This window comes from Ochlerotatus camptorhynchus, unplaced genomic scaffold (assembly GCF_037179485.1).
Source record: "Ochlerotatus camptorhynchus isolate MF236.1 unplaced genomic scaffold, CSIRO-AGI_Acam_v1.1 ptg000036l, whole genome shotgun sequence".
In the NCBI taxonomy this organism is placed as follows: domain Eukaryota; kingdom Metazoa; phylum Arthropoda; class Insecta; order Diptera; family Culicidae; genus Ochlerotatus; species Ochlerotatus camptorhynchus.
The window spans coordinates 2,238,074-2,251,408 of NW_027040527.1; positions in this window are offsets into that span (position 1 = coordinate 2,238,074).

Sequence of the window (13,335 nt, forward strand, 5' to 3'; positions counted from 1 at the left end):
CCTAGCCTGGACCTCTGCTTCGTTAGCGTTCAGGACACCGCTCCTTTCATCTCCACGGCACCTTCTCCACTAGTAAACCAAGTACATCATCACCCTCCCTTGGTTGTCACTGTTGCTGACAATAACGATCGGGTCTTTGACGACATTCCCACGACCGTGTCATACGATTTCCGGAAAGCCGATCACCGTAGTATCGTCAACGTGCTATCTAGTATAGATTGGGAGAGCATCCTCGATCCTGATAATGTTGAAACCGCTGCGCAAACATTTTCACATGTCTTGGCTTATGTCATTGACAGGCACGTTCCGAAAAGAGTTCACCGTAAAATTTCTCATCCTCCCTGACGAACACGTTACCCTAGCAGCTAGTAATGTTCCACTGTACGGTCAAACACTGGGTGCGATGGATGTCAACGTCGAGATGATTTCCACTGCCGCATCACAACTCAAGTCGTCCTTTAATCCTGGACCCGATGGCGTTCCATCCGTATTCCTGAAAAAGCATATCGCCAGCTTGCTGATGCCCATGCTTCACCTATTTCGATTGTCCATCTCGAGTGGTACATTTCCATCTTGTTGGAAATTCGCACATATGTTTCCTATCCACAAAAAGGGCAGCAAACGGGATGTGGACAATTATCGTGGAATTACGTCGTTGAGTGCAGTTTCGAAGTTATTCGAGTTAGTTATCATGGAACCTCTACTCTCTCATTGTAAGCAGTTTCTAAGTTGTGATCAACTCGGCTTCACTTCCGGTCGTTCTACTTCCACAAATCTGCTGTGTTTGACATCGTATCTTACGGAAAGCATGGCAGAGAGGACTCAAACAGACGTCATATACACCGACTTGTCAGCTGCCTTCGATAAGCTAAACCATGCCATCGCGATTGCCAAGTTGCATAGACTTGGGGTCAGCGGCAACCTCTTGCGATGGTTTCGTTCATATCTCACTGATCGGCAACTGATAGTTGCCATTGGTGACAACCGGTCCAATATCTATCTAGCTACGTCCGGAATACCTCAAGGAAGTCACCTGGGACCTTTGATTTTCTTACTCTACTTCAATGACGTGAACTTGGTCATCGAAGACCCACGACTATCGTATGCAGATGATCTTAAAATCTACCTACGAATCCGCTCGATTGATGACTGTCACTTCCTTCAACGTCAGTTCGAAGCCTTTGCCAGCTGGTGTAATTTGAACCGAATGGTGGTTATCCCCACTAAGTGTTCAGTGATCACTTTTACTCGGAAGAAAGAACCAATAACATTTGAATACAAACTTATCGGTACTGTAATCGACCGTGTCAACCATGTGAAAGATCTGGGTGTTATTCTGGATTCTCAACTTACGTACAAGCAGCACATCTCGTACGTTGTCGACAAGGCGTCTAGGACATTGAGATTTATCTTCAAGGTAGCAAAGAATTTCTCTGATATCTACTGTTTGAAGTCACTGTACTGTTCCTTGGTGCGATCCATTCTGGAATATTGTTCTGTGGTCTGGAGTCCAAACTACAACAATGGTGCTGAGAGAGTTGAGTCCGTTCAACGCCGTTTTTTTTCGATTCGCTCTGCGGAAGCCGCCTTGGAGAGACCCATTTCATCTGCCCAGCTATGAAAGTCGTTGCCAGCTGATTGATCTGGAGCCTCTCCGAACTAGAAGAGACACCTCTAGGGCCCTGTTCATTGCGGACACTTTACAAGGTAGAATTGATTGCAGTGCAATCTTGGGGCAAGTCAACATTAACGTCCAACCCCGTGCGCTACGTAACAACGTTATGCTGAGATTGCCACTTCAGCGCACAAACTATGGCATGAACGGTGCAATAGGTGGGCTGCAACGAGTGTTCAATCGAGTCTCGGGCATCTTAGATTTCCATATGCCTCGACAGCTGCTACGACGATACTTCTCATCGTTCTTTTCTGGCACAGTTAACCGTGAATGATTGTGTGTTTTATGTATGTATTTTATTCTTAGTTTTTATTTTTTGACTTACCTATATAAGCTACTTAAATCATCATTGGGGCTATACACAGTAAAATAAAATAAATTTTTATTCACCAGTTCGTCATCAGTGACCAGTCAGAAGATAGTTGGCCTAATAAAACATTGTCTCTGAAGAATCAACTGCTATTAATTTTGATGAAATTCGGGCACAATTTTGATTACACTTTTTTAGCAATTCTTTTTAAAATTCATCATATCACTGTGTCTGCAATATTCCGATATTGGACTGATTTGATGCACGATAAATTAAATCGTGTCGTTTTTTTGGAAACTGCGAGTAGATGCAGAAGATTTATTCACGGTTATTCTGGATTACACCAAAATACCAATCCAGAAACCAAAATCCCCAGCAGAGCAACAAGCTACATGAGGGTTGTGCTTCCATTTATTAACGTCCTTTTAAACAAACCACCTTGAGAAGGTGGAAATAGTTCATTCAGGACGGCCAAGTCGTAACCAGACCGAGCCGGTTAGCATCCCCAGGTAGCGATAATCACAGGCTACTTAGAGAGTTGGCTATAACCTTATTGCTCTGTCATCGTCATCACGGGCACTACCGATGTATTGGCAGTAGTGCTTTGGCGACAACGATGATCCCCCGTTCTTGTTCGCATTACTGACGGCAAATATCACCGCCAGCAATCCCACCGGGCACCGCGTGGAGGTAAGAATCGGAGTTCAGGTGCACAGAGGTCGCAAATCGCCGGTCAGGGTAGAACCCAACAACCATTGATAGGCGTTCTTATGCACCTGCTTTACCCGGCAAGCTACATGAGGGATTCCATCCAGAATGAGCTGAAAAAAACCTGAAATCGTGCTCGACCATCTTCGATTTGGATGATACTTTGCCCATATTTTCAGTATGATAGACCAAGTATTTTCCGCAGGAGAGGAGACCCTTTTGACCCAAGGGTAATTTTTGAAAAGGGCCTATGTGGTTTTGAACACATACTTTAAAAAAAAATGTAGTTCGAAAACAGTTGATTGTAGAAAAAAATTTACTAAGAAGGAGTTGTAGGAAACTAATAAGGCTTTATAAAAAATATATACACGGAAATTTTTTTTCGTTTTTTTACAAAAAAAAAATTAAAAATAAACCTCAAAATTCAAATAACAAAAAAAAAAAACGTATTTTTGATTTTTTTAATATTTATTTAATAAAAACTTGAATAGAAAGCAGAAGTTTTGAAAACAACTCCAGGATGGACAAACTTTTAATAAAAAAGTTTTTCTAAGAGCAACTTTTAAGGCATTTTTGAAACTTTCATTATTTACGTCAAAATGTTTAGTTTGATGTCAGTATATGATTATAAAAATCATTTAAAACGATAGTGCCCATATCGATAAACTTCCTAAATGTAATCGTTTTCGAGATATTTCAAATTTACTTTCATCATAATCAATTTTTCGTAGAAAATATGCCCTTTTCGTAAGTTATACGTGATTGTCCATCAAATATGATAAGTTTTGCAAGATATGCATGTACTTACCTTCAACTTACACATGCACCAATAGACTATTGGAAAATTGGTTTTAAAGTTATAAGATAAATAAGATAAATAAATGAAATACCCCTGCGTTTTTATTTGCATCTTATATTTATTACTTTCGATCGTCTTTAATAATAATAATTTGTACATAAACCTTTTCGTTGGATATATTTTTAATTGATGAACTTTTGATTGGCATGTTTTTATAGGTTATGAATGGTGCGTTCTTCGTCATTCGAAAATAGTTTCGCTGATATTTTATTTTCGGAAATCGGAACAATACAGTGATATTTTCTTGTACCTGGGATCGTTTTGGCCTTTTCAAAAATGCTTTTCCATTCTGCAGCCCCCTGTTCGTATTCCTTTTGTGACACAAAACAAAATGACATTTTTGTTAAATAATCATTACTCTTCTGGTTAGCCCATGCATATAACTCTGCTGCACTTGTGATTGGATGTTCGTGTTCTACAGCCACACTTGCGTTCCTTGCCATTCGTTTTAATGTGCCACCAATCGCGTCACATGGTCCCTTGCCATGCGAAGTTGCAAAAAAGTGCCATTCAACATAAATATTGTACTTCGTTTTAAATTTACAAAGACTTGCAAATTTTTTGCAATTTTTATATTGGGATGCAGCTTCATCAGACATAAAAATCGCTTTTTTACTTGTATTTTTGTTTGCAAAAATGTCAGTTATTTTGAAATAAATACTTGCTCCGCAATTGTATCGTGTTTTAAAACTTCAGAGATTACGATCAAACTTAAATTTTTAATTATACCTGATTCTGGATAATAAATGTAAAAAGGATGAATAGTAGCTTGTTGATTATTCCAGTAACTGCTTTGAGCAGCATCTTGAAGAACAAATGAATAATTTTCGGAAAAATCACAAGTTACGACAACTTCTCCATTTTTAAGAGTATTTTTTGTATTTCTCAAGAAACTAGACTGCTGAGTTTTAATATAATCATGGGATACCAGTTTATCAACTTTTCGCAAAAATAAGGAACAAACCCATCTACTGGTTTTACAAGTTTCTCTAAACTACATCGATCAGTTGAAACCCATTGTTCAAAACATATTTCAGACATACCCTGTTCCTCGAATTTTTCTGAAAAACTTCTTTCAAAATCTGAGAGACCTGGACAACGTTCGCATTCGCGGAGATAGCAATGTTTAGTTCTGGATGATGAGCTGCATAATATTTCTTTAAAATAATGGTTGAAATCTTTTTCGAATGAATGTTTTCTAAGACAATGAAGCATTAAATTCATATTTTCGTGGATGGTACAAACACAAATATTGTGAGAACCTGAACTACCCAGTAATTTGCAATGCTTTGGTTTTAGTGCTGCAAATGAACTAAATCCAATGCTATTTTTACTAACTTCTTGAAATTTAATAAAAGCTTCTCGCAATGTACAAACTAAATGTCGCTTTTGAATATGAATATTCTTACCTTCCTTCTTCACTGAAACGTAATCGTTTAGTCCTGGCGTGGCTCTGCTTATCTGGTCGCTTTCGAAGAACTGCAATACCTCGTTTTTAATTTCGGGATCCAAACCGTGTCATAACCTTTCGTTGGGGGTGGCCAATACTCCTTTCCCGTTTGCCAAGAATCGAGCTTGCAATACAATGTATTTATGTGTTTCAAACTCGTCCATTACCGTTTGCGTTGACCAAGATTTCGGCAAAATCGTCAGAATCCTTATTTGATCGTCTCTCGATGAACCTGGATCAGCAAATCTCTCCTTCAGTTGTCCGATCATCTCATTGTGTTCCGCAGCTTTCAATTTTAGTTGCTCGAGGTCATCTTCTTCCGCTTGAAAACCGAAGATGCGTTTCTTAATGCCATTGGTAATGTCCATATACTTTCTCCGGAAATAGTTAACATTCTGGAATTTTTTTTGTCGATATTGGTGATACGTTGATACCAGCTATGCCCTTGTTGAATAGCTCAATATTATGCGTCCTGGAAAATTGTTGCTCTCCACTATCCTGAGATGATGCTGATGTTATTGACGTAGTTGATGGTATTTCTTCGAGGCCATGTCGAGTTGTAGATGGCTGCGGCTCCGCGATGTCCATGACTGACGGTTGCACTTCTAGTTCCAGATTTTCAGCACATGGTTCGATTCTATTTAAATTCAAGCGACACGTATCACAGATTGATAGAGATTTATCCAAATTAAATTTCCACTCTAGGAACTTATGTTTTTCAATCAAATTTTCGGATAATTTACGAAGCTTTGACGAACACCGTTTATTAGAAAACGACTTGCAACACTCGACCTTCTTGAATTTCATATTCAAATTATACTTGTTCACTCAAAAAGATTTTTTTAGTGATGTCTGTTTTCAAAAGGATGGTCATGCTTATATACAAACGTAGGTACCATTTGGATATTCAGGTATACATATTGTTTTGGTATTGAAGCTACTCTAACAGAGAAGCTCTTTTGGAATGCCATGGAAGACATTATAATGTACCTAAAATAATAAGATGGACAGGTACATCAATATTAACAACTTAAATAGGATGAAACTACGCTTGATAATGAAAATAAGTGCAACTTAACTTGTGTTGGTTTCTATATTTAAAATAATAGTGTTTTCATTTCCCCTGTAAATTCTAAACGGGTTGTCTGATCGTTCAATCGTCAAAAGACAAATTGAAGGTTAATATATGTGTATCTTGCAAAACTTATCATATTTGATGGACAATCACGTATAACTTACGAAAAGGGCATATTTTCTACGAAAAATTGATTATGATGAAAGTAAATTTGAAATATCTTGAAAACGGTTACATTTAGGAAGTTTATCGATATGAGCACTATCGTTTGAAATAATTTTTATATTCATATACTGACATCAAACTGAACATTTTGCCGTAAATAATGAAAGTTTCAAAAATGCCTTAAAAGTTGCTCTTTGAAAAACTTTTTTATTAAAAGTTTGTCCATCCTGGAGTTGTTTTCAAAACTTTTGCTTTCTATTCAAGTTTTTATTAAAAAAATATAAAAAAAATCAAAAATACGTTTTTTTTTGTTATTTGAATTTTGAGGTTTATTTTTAATTTTTTTTTGTAAAAAAACGAAAAAAAAATTCCGTGTATATTTTTTTTATAAAGCCTTATTAGTTTCCTACAACTCCTTCTTGGTAATTTTTTTTCTACAATCAACTGTTTTCGAACTACATTTTTTTTAAAGTATGTGTTCAAAACCACATAGGCCCTTTTAAAAAATTACCCTTGAGTCAAAAGGATCTCCTCTCCTGCGGAAAATACTTGGTCTATCATACTGTAAATATGGGCAAAGTATCATCCAAATCGAAGATGGTCGAGCACGATTTCAGGTTTTTTCAACTCATTCTGGATGGAATCCCTCAACAGTTAGTTGATAAAAACGACCAACATACTAGCCGCCTAACCATGAAGATAGTTGGGTCCCTTCGATATATTTTTGCTTGTTTGTTTATTTTTCAGATAAATTAATTAAAGCACAAACTTAAATACCAAACCATCATTAAGTTTATACATGTAAGCTCGTGATTTGTGGTTCAATAAACTAAATTAAGTATCTTTCTTTGTTCTTCAATCTCATCTTCCCTAGTAAGGTTCTTCAGAACTGTGTATTATGTTGTAGCAAATCCAAATTCATAGCAGTAGGGGAATTTACGTATTCTCGGCAACCTAAGCAGCGACCATCTTTCTATAGCCTTTTTCTCTCAGGAACGCACACATATGCATCTTCTTTCCTCTCTTTAACGTCGGTCTCTGTTCCGCAATCTAGTGCCAATCACCGACGGACATCGATTACCATCCATTGACGGCAATCGAATGTGCAGGAAGGCAGCTTCCACACCTGCGTAGGATATCGCACCCATTCAACAGATATGGGCCGGGACCAACGGCTTTACTTCCCTTCCGAAGGAAGACGTGACCAGAGATTTTTATGCCTCAGAAAAATCTCACCGACCTCGGCTGGGATTGAACTCAGACCCATTGGGGTGCTAGGAAGCAGTCACGCTTACCACTACACCACCGGCACCGGCATGCACACATATGCAGTATTGGTTTGTTTACAATCTTTTGCTGTCAGCTGCTGTAACAATTTCAGTCGAAATAATTGTCAAAAACTGTTCTGAAACGCTCCAAACTTCTCTAGTGAGAGCGACTATTGTTGGCAACATCTTTTTATTCGGCAACCTTTCTATTTGAGCTGCGTGTTAAACAACTGTGCTTTCATCGGCAACTCGAAATCAGGAACATTTTGTAGTGCGTGTGTTTCATTTCAAGAAAACCCTGCTAGATTGATTTTTCTCAGTGGTAAAAATATAATCAAATTGAAGCTGAAAGCCTAAAGAATCGTTTGAATGCATTCAGGGAAGTGTTTTCGTAAGAAAATCCAGTGAAATTAGCGTTTCAATTTGGGTTGCCGAAAATAGTCTGTCATGCCGAAGTCGTCATTTTCCCTATTCCTTACAAAAAACGTACTTGTAGAAGTCATCAAGTTTTGGCATCAAAGATTCAACGAATTGCTTATCGCTCGGGATGTTTTCATGGTGTATTCCTTTAGTTGTAAAGATGACAAAATGGCATACTTCAGCTTTTACCACATACAATTGAAATTGGGTTAGGTAATAATATTGGTGGCTTTTTTTTAGTTGATGATCATGATTCAAACAAGTCGCTTTGATTGGATCATCATACCTTATGGAATATGGGCATTTGATCTCAATGATTTCACGATGGCAGCAGCAAATCCCATCTGGCGAAGCCGCAAGGAAATTCGTACAGTATCAATGAAGATTCCACACCTTCGAAATTTTCGTGTGCCATGGTACATTTTGATGAAACAATCGAAAGCTTTAGCTTCATTTTCTTGACCCCATTTTATTTGAGGGATATTAGTAAGGTTTGTCTTTCTAAAATTAGCTTTCCCAGGATTGCTGCTGCAAGGGATTCCTTTAGATATGCTTGTGTCAATGGAAGTGAAAATATTCTTTATAGAAGACGCAGTAATTCTTGATTTTCTGGTAGTATGCCACAATTCTGAATTACTCTGATCCCTCGTATTTTGCTCAATTTCAGTTATTTCTTCGATTGTTACTGAATTTATGTTGTCCAAAGTACATTCATAGAGAGAATTTGTCAAGTAGTAGTGGTCATTAGCTAAGCCGTCGTATCGGCTGCCGTGGACTATGAGGTTTAGTCCAACGTTGATTGATCTTTACATAAAAATGTTAGATAGATCATCACATTGAACATAAATAAATAAATAAATGAATGAATAAAAAAAAAAAATAAAAAAAATGAATAATTAAATTAAATTAGTATTTAACTCGTAGATAAAAGATGGATTCTTCAGTGGTGTAGAGTACTTAAAAATAAATATAAATCAGATTGACCGCCCACGGTTGCTGCTCTGTTATTACCAGATCAGCTGCAATTACACAGAGAACCAACAGATGATGTTTGGGACTAACATTCATCTTCAATGTGTAAGAACTGGAGATCTAATATTTAGCAATACCAGCGCCGGCCGTGTCCGAATGCAGGTCAACTAGGGAATGGGAAGGAATGTGTTGACGTGGTACTCGCTGTGAAGGAAACCGAGAAATCCTCTGCGCTTCCACGAGAAATCACTGGGATGTTGGATGTGGGGGAAAGGTTGCACGCACACGCAGGGATCGTTTTTGGTAGAGCGATTACAATACACAAACACACACACACACGCGCGCGCACTCATCCAATTTCTATTTTTAGATCAGGACCCACACTGTGGTAAGTGATGCGATCGGTGTTAAAGAAGAATTTGTTTTTCATTAAAATCTAGTGGGTATAGAATAAGGCAAAGTGAAAAATTGCAAGGAAGGGGACGGGCCTGGGATTGAACTCCCGACTCAGTAAGCAGAAACGGTAACCACTGAGCTACCGAGCCTCGTCGTCTTCAGTGGTGTTGAGTACTTGGCACTGATGAAGTCTGCAAGTAGCAGACGAAATACGCGTATCTGTCAAAAGATAAGCAATCATAACGGAATTTAAAGGAAATAAACCAACACACTCAAAGCTCTTCATAAAGGGATTCCGTTAAGAGGTTCAACAAATTTTAAATATTAAATAAATAAATAAATAAGAAATAAAAAAAAAAAATAAAAAATCGGTCAGATCAAAAGCTGATGAATATTGATTGGGCTGTCAATCAAAAGTGTTATGTATCAAGCATTTTTTAATATGTAATGGTCTTTTTTTATTTTCTTGTAATTAATGTTGTTGACAATGAAGCAATGATTTTTTATTACAATCACAAATATAAGAAATATAGGTTTTCCATGGTAAAAATGATTTGTCCAGCAAACAGAAATTTAATACTTACAATTCTTAGTAGGGGAACAGGGAATAAAATAAAAAATTGACCTTTTAAATGGAATCATTAAAATTAAAATAATGTATTTGAAATAAAATGTAAAAAGTACATTGGTTGAAAGACCTGTGCGTTGAATTTATTGATATTTGAATGAATAAGCACTTTAAATCGTCAATTGTTCACTTTACTACGTATGCCAATGGAAGTAGGGGTATTCCTTTAACAATCATATTTCAACGAAGGGTAAGAATAAACTCATTTAGAATTCAAAAATTTGAGAATTCATTTATAAAAACTGAAAAATTTAGTGAAATCTGCCGGCTGACATAATCGGGAAAAATGCTAACAACATCGAAGGTAGACAAAATTGGGAGCTGACAAAAGCGGGAAAGCACTAGAAAGTATATTTGAATTAAGGTTACTTAAAGATAAAAGTCTGATGCGTGGAGGGGTTGACAAAATCGGGTCATTGCTTTATAAAATTTGTATGTTATGCCATGATTTTCTTTTCAATTACACCATGGGTTTGATCTATTTTCGTGGAATACATTTTTACGATTACTTATATGATGTTCGTCATTTATGAAAATAGCAGTTCTCATCAACACTAGCAACTTTCCGCTGTACACTGATTAAAACCTCCATTCTTGTCCATACATTAAACTCACTGTGCGACATGGAGATTAGCAAGATTCAAACTTAAAAGTGTTCAGGCACTCAGTTCGAAAAATTGACGTTAATTTCTTCGATTTAGAACATACTCGCAATTAACGCTAGTTTTCACAACATTCTACATGATATTCCATGTATATTAACACGAACTATCACGTTAATCGACATTATAGCATACAAGCTTGTGAACAATTGTGTAAGGAAAATAAATTGACACACAAGTTTATATTAAGGTGATTACTAGAAGAGTCGAAAAATGGCCGTCATGATGGCTGATATGCCCTATCACTTCAAGATTTTTAAGAGCAACACCTTTTTGGACACTGTTGCGATATCGCTTATGAAATTGGAACCTCTTCTTTGCTGCACTGCAGCACACATGGACCATTCAGTTTCATTGTTGTATGTGTTGTGAATTTGATATTTGTGCACTTGAAATTTCGAGGGAATAATGAGATTAATGTGAAAAAAGGTTTCCACTGCGATTCACCTTACCATCATGAACATGTTTTCCTCATCCGACACAAATTCATACAAAACAAAGCAAACAAGTGAACCGCCCTCGTTGGGGAGTGGAACCAGTTCGTGAAACTGGTCCGAGCCATAGGAAAAGTGAACTTCCCCCGTAACATCCATTGAATCAATCTCCCAATCACAATTAGCATTGTACAATTTTGCAGTGTACAATCAAACACTTCCTATGTTGCTTCATAGGAGACCCCTCTCACTGCTGGTCTGTATCTACACTAGTCGTAGGCTTTCCCTCAGCAGGAGGAGTACAAACCGCTTCAAGGCTCCACAGAAAACAAATCGCTCACCGCAGCCACAAAGTAAATCGCTCCAACTCCACCGCCAGAGATTTGCATTTAGTAACACTTTCGCGCCCATTCGAGACCCATAAGCTTTCAACGCCTTCGATTTGGATTGCAAACAGGGAGAAAAATTACCCAGCAAATCTCCCAGAATTTATTGAGCCTTCATAATAATAAAACAAAAAGCGCGCGCACCCCCCATTCAGAGGAAGAAAATCGTGGATGCCGCTGGCGAAAATTCGAGTTGTGTGGAAAGCTCTGAGGGCAAAGTTGCGCGCTTCTTGTGGGCTGAGTCGTCGTTTTTCTATGGGGGATTTTTGTTTTCGTTGCTTTCGGTAGAACACACAAGCACAGGGCTGCGGGCGGCGCGGTGGCGGTGCACTGCCTTGAATAATGGAACTGATTCGGGCGAGCGAGAGAAAACAATAAATTTGAACGTATAGAAAACGTTTTTCCCTCCTTCCTCGGGGTTTATGTCTGTTTTTGCCGGTATGTATGTAAGGTACCTACCTATACCTAATAATTCTGTATCGACAAATTTTGTTGCAATATTTGCTAAGGGAGGTATGCAGTTGATAAACGTTCTCTGCGGTGTATGCTGCTGCGGTGTGACAAAAAGGCGACGTATAAGAATTTTCATTTAGTTTCTATTGGGAACGCACATAATAACAAGAATAATTATTTTTATCTGATTACCACATAACGCAATAAATTCTATGTGAGTAATCATATAGATTTAATTGGACACATAAGGTTCATGTGATTTTGTGATGCGATTTCCAATTATGAGATTATATGGAAGTTATGTTGGAGATTTTCCACAGATTATGTATTTTATTTAACTCTTCTTCATTTTTCCAATTGTTCGCTTTCAAGACTGAGTTATGGACTGCATACCATCCTTTTGTGGGGGAAGCACCAACCACCGAGTTCATCACCCCATTTGACGGCAAGCTTAGCCTATTTCAAATCGCTGTATGCGCAACAATTTCATTGTTTTCCGCCTGCTCGCGTTATGCAACCTGTGCATTTGTAAAAGACCTTCGACCTTAACAAAATGTACCGCACCTGCCTCACCGCCCATCACAGCAGCAGATCCTCCAAGACTAAAGAACCTGCCTGAATCCGAAACCCACGAGGGGGGGCCTGCGGACGAAGCCGTTTGCTCTTTTATTGATTTTCCGTCGTAAATCATATCGATTTCCAAATCACGGATCTCTCGATCTCATTCAATCGTCAAAGATCAATCAAATTTAATATACTTGAACCTAGATGATAGCCGCGAGCCGGTACTGAGTTTGGTTTCTGTGGGATCAGATTCTCGAAGCGGATCCTCTCGGTCATCTCCATTACATCTCAGGGGGTCCTCGACGGTGGAGCGGGCACACTTATTTCGTGTACGTGTACGCATCCGTCAGGGTCGACCGGGGGTGATAATTAATAACCCGAGCGTGTCTCAGCGTGCAAGCTGTCAATTATGTTTGCATTAATCGGAGTAAATTATTCAAATTGAATCGTCAACACACAAAGCTTCTCGGGACGCCCGCTGGGGCGCGATCCATTGCGGGTGCTTTGAGACAAAGCACGACAGAAAATCGACGCCGACGACGATTGAGTTTCCGCGAGACGCGAGTCGGCAAATCGCTTCGGGGAGATTGATATCTGCCTTGGTTCATATCTCAATTTTTCGCCAGGAACTCCTAGAGAGGCTATAGGTACATGAAGGAACCTTCGGAGTGCCACACAGACCCCACCGACCATTTGTTATAGTTTATGAGCCTACGCGCCGCTTGAGCTATTGAATAGATCGAACCTGCTGCTGCTGCCGCCGATGGATTTCTGTTAGCTGGGCACTGGCAAAGTGGGGCCGCGGCTAGGGATTGAAAATGGTATCTGATGGCATCGCGGTTCAGAGGTTTGGTAAATAGCGCATAAACAGCTGATTGGCATGGTGACCGCAATCTGGCAATTTATGCTG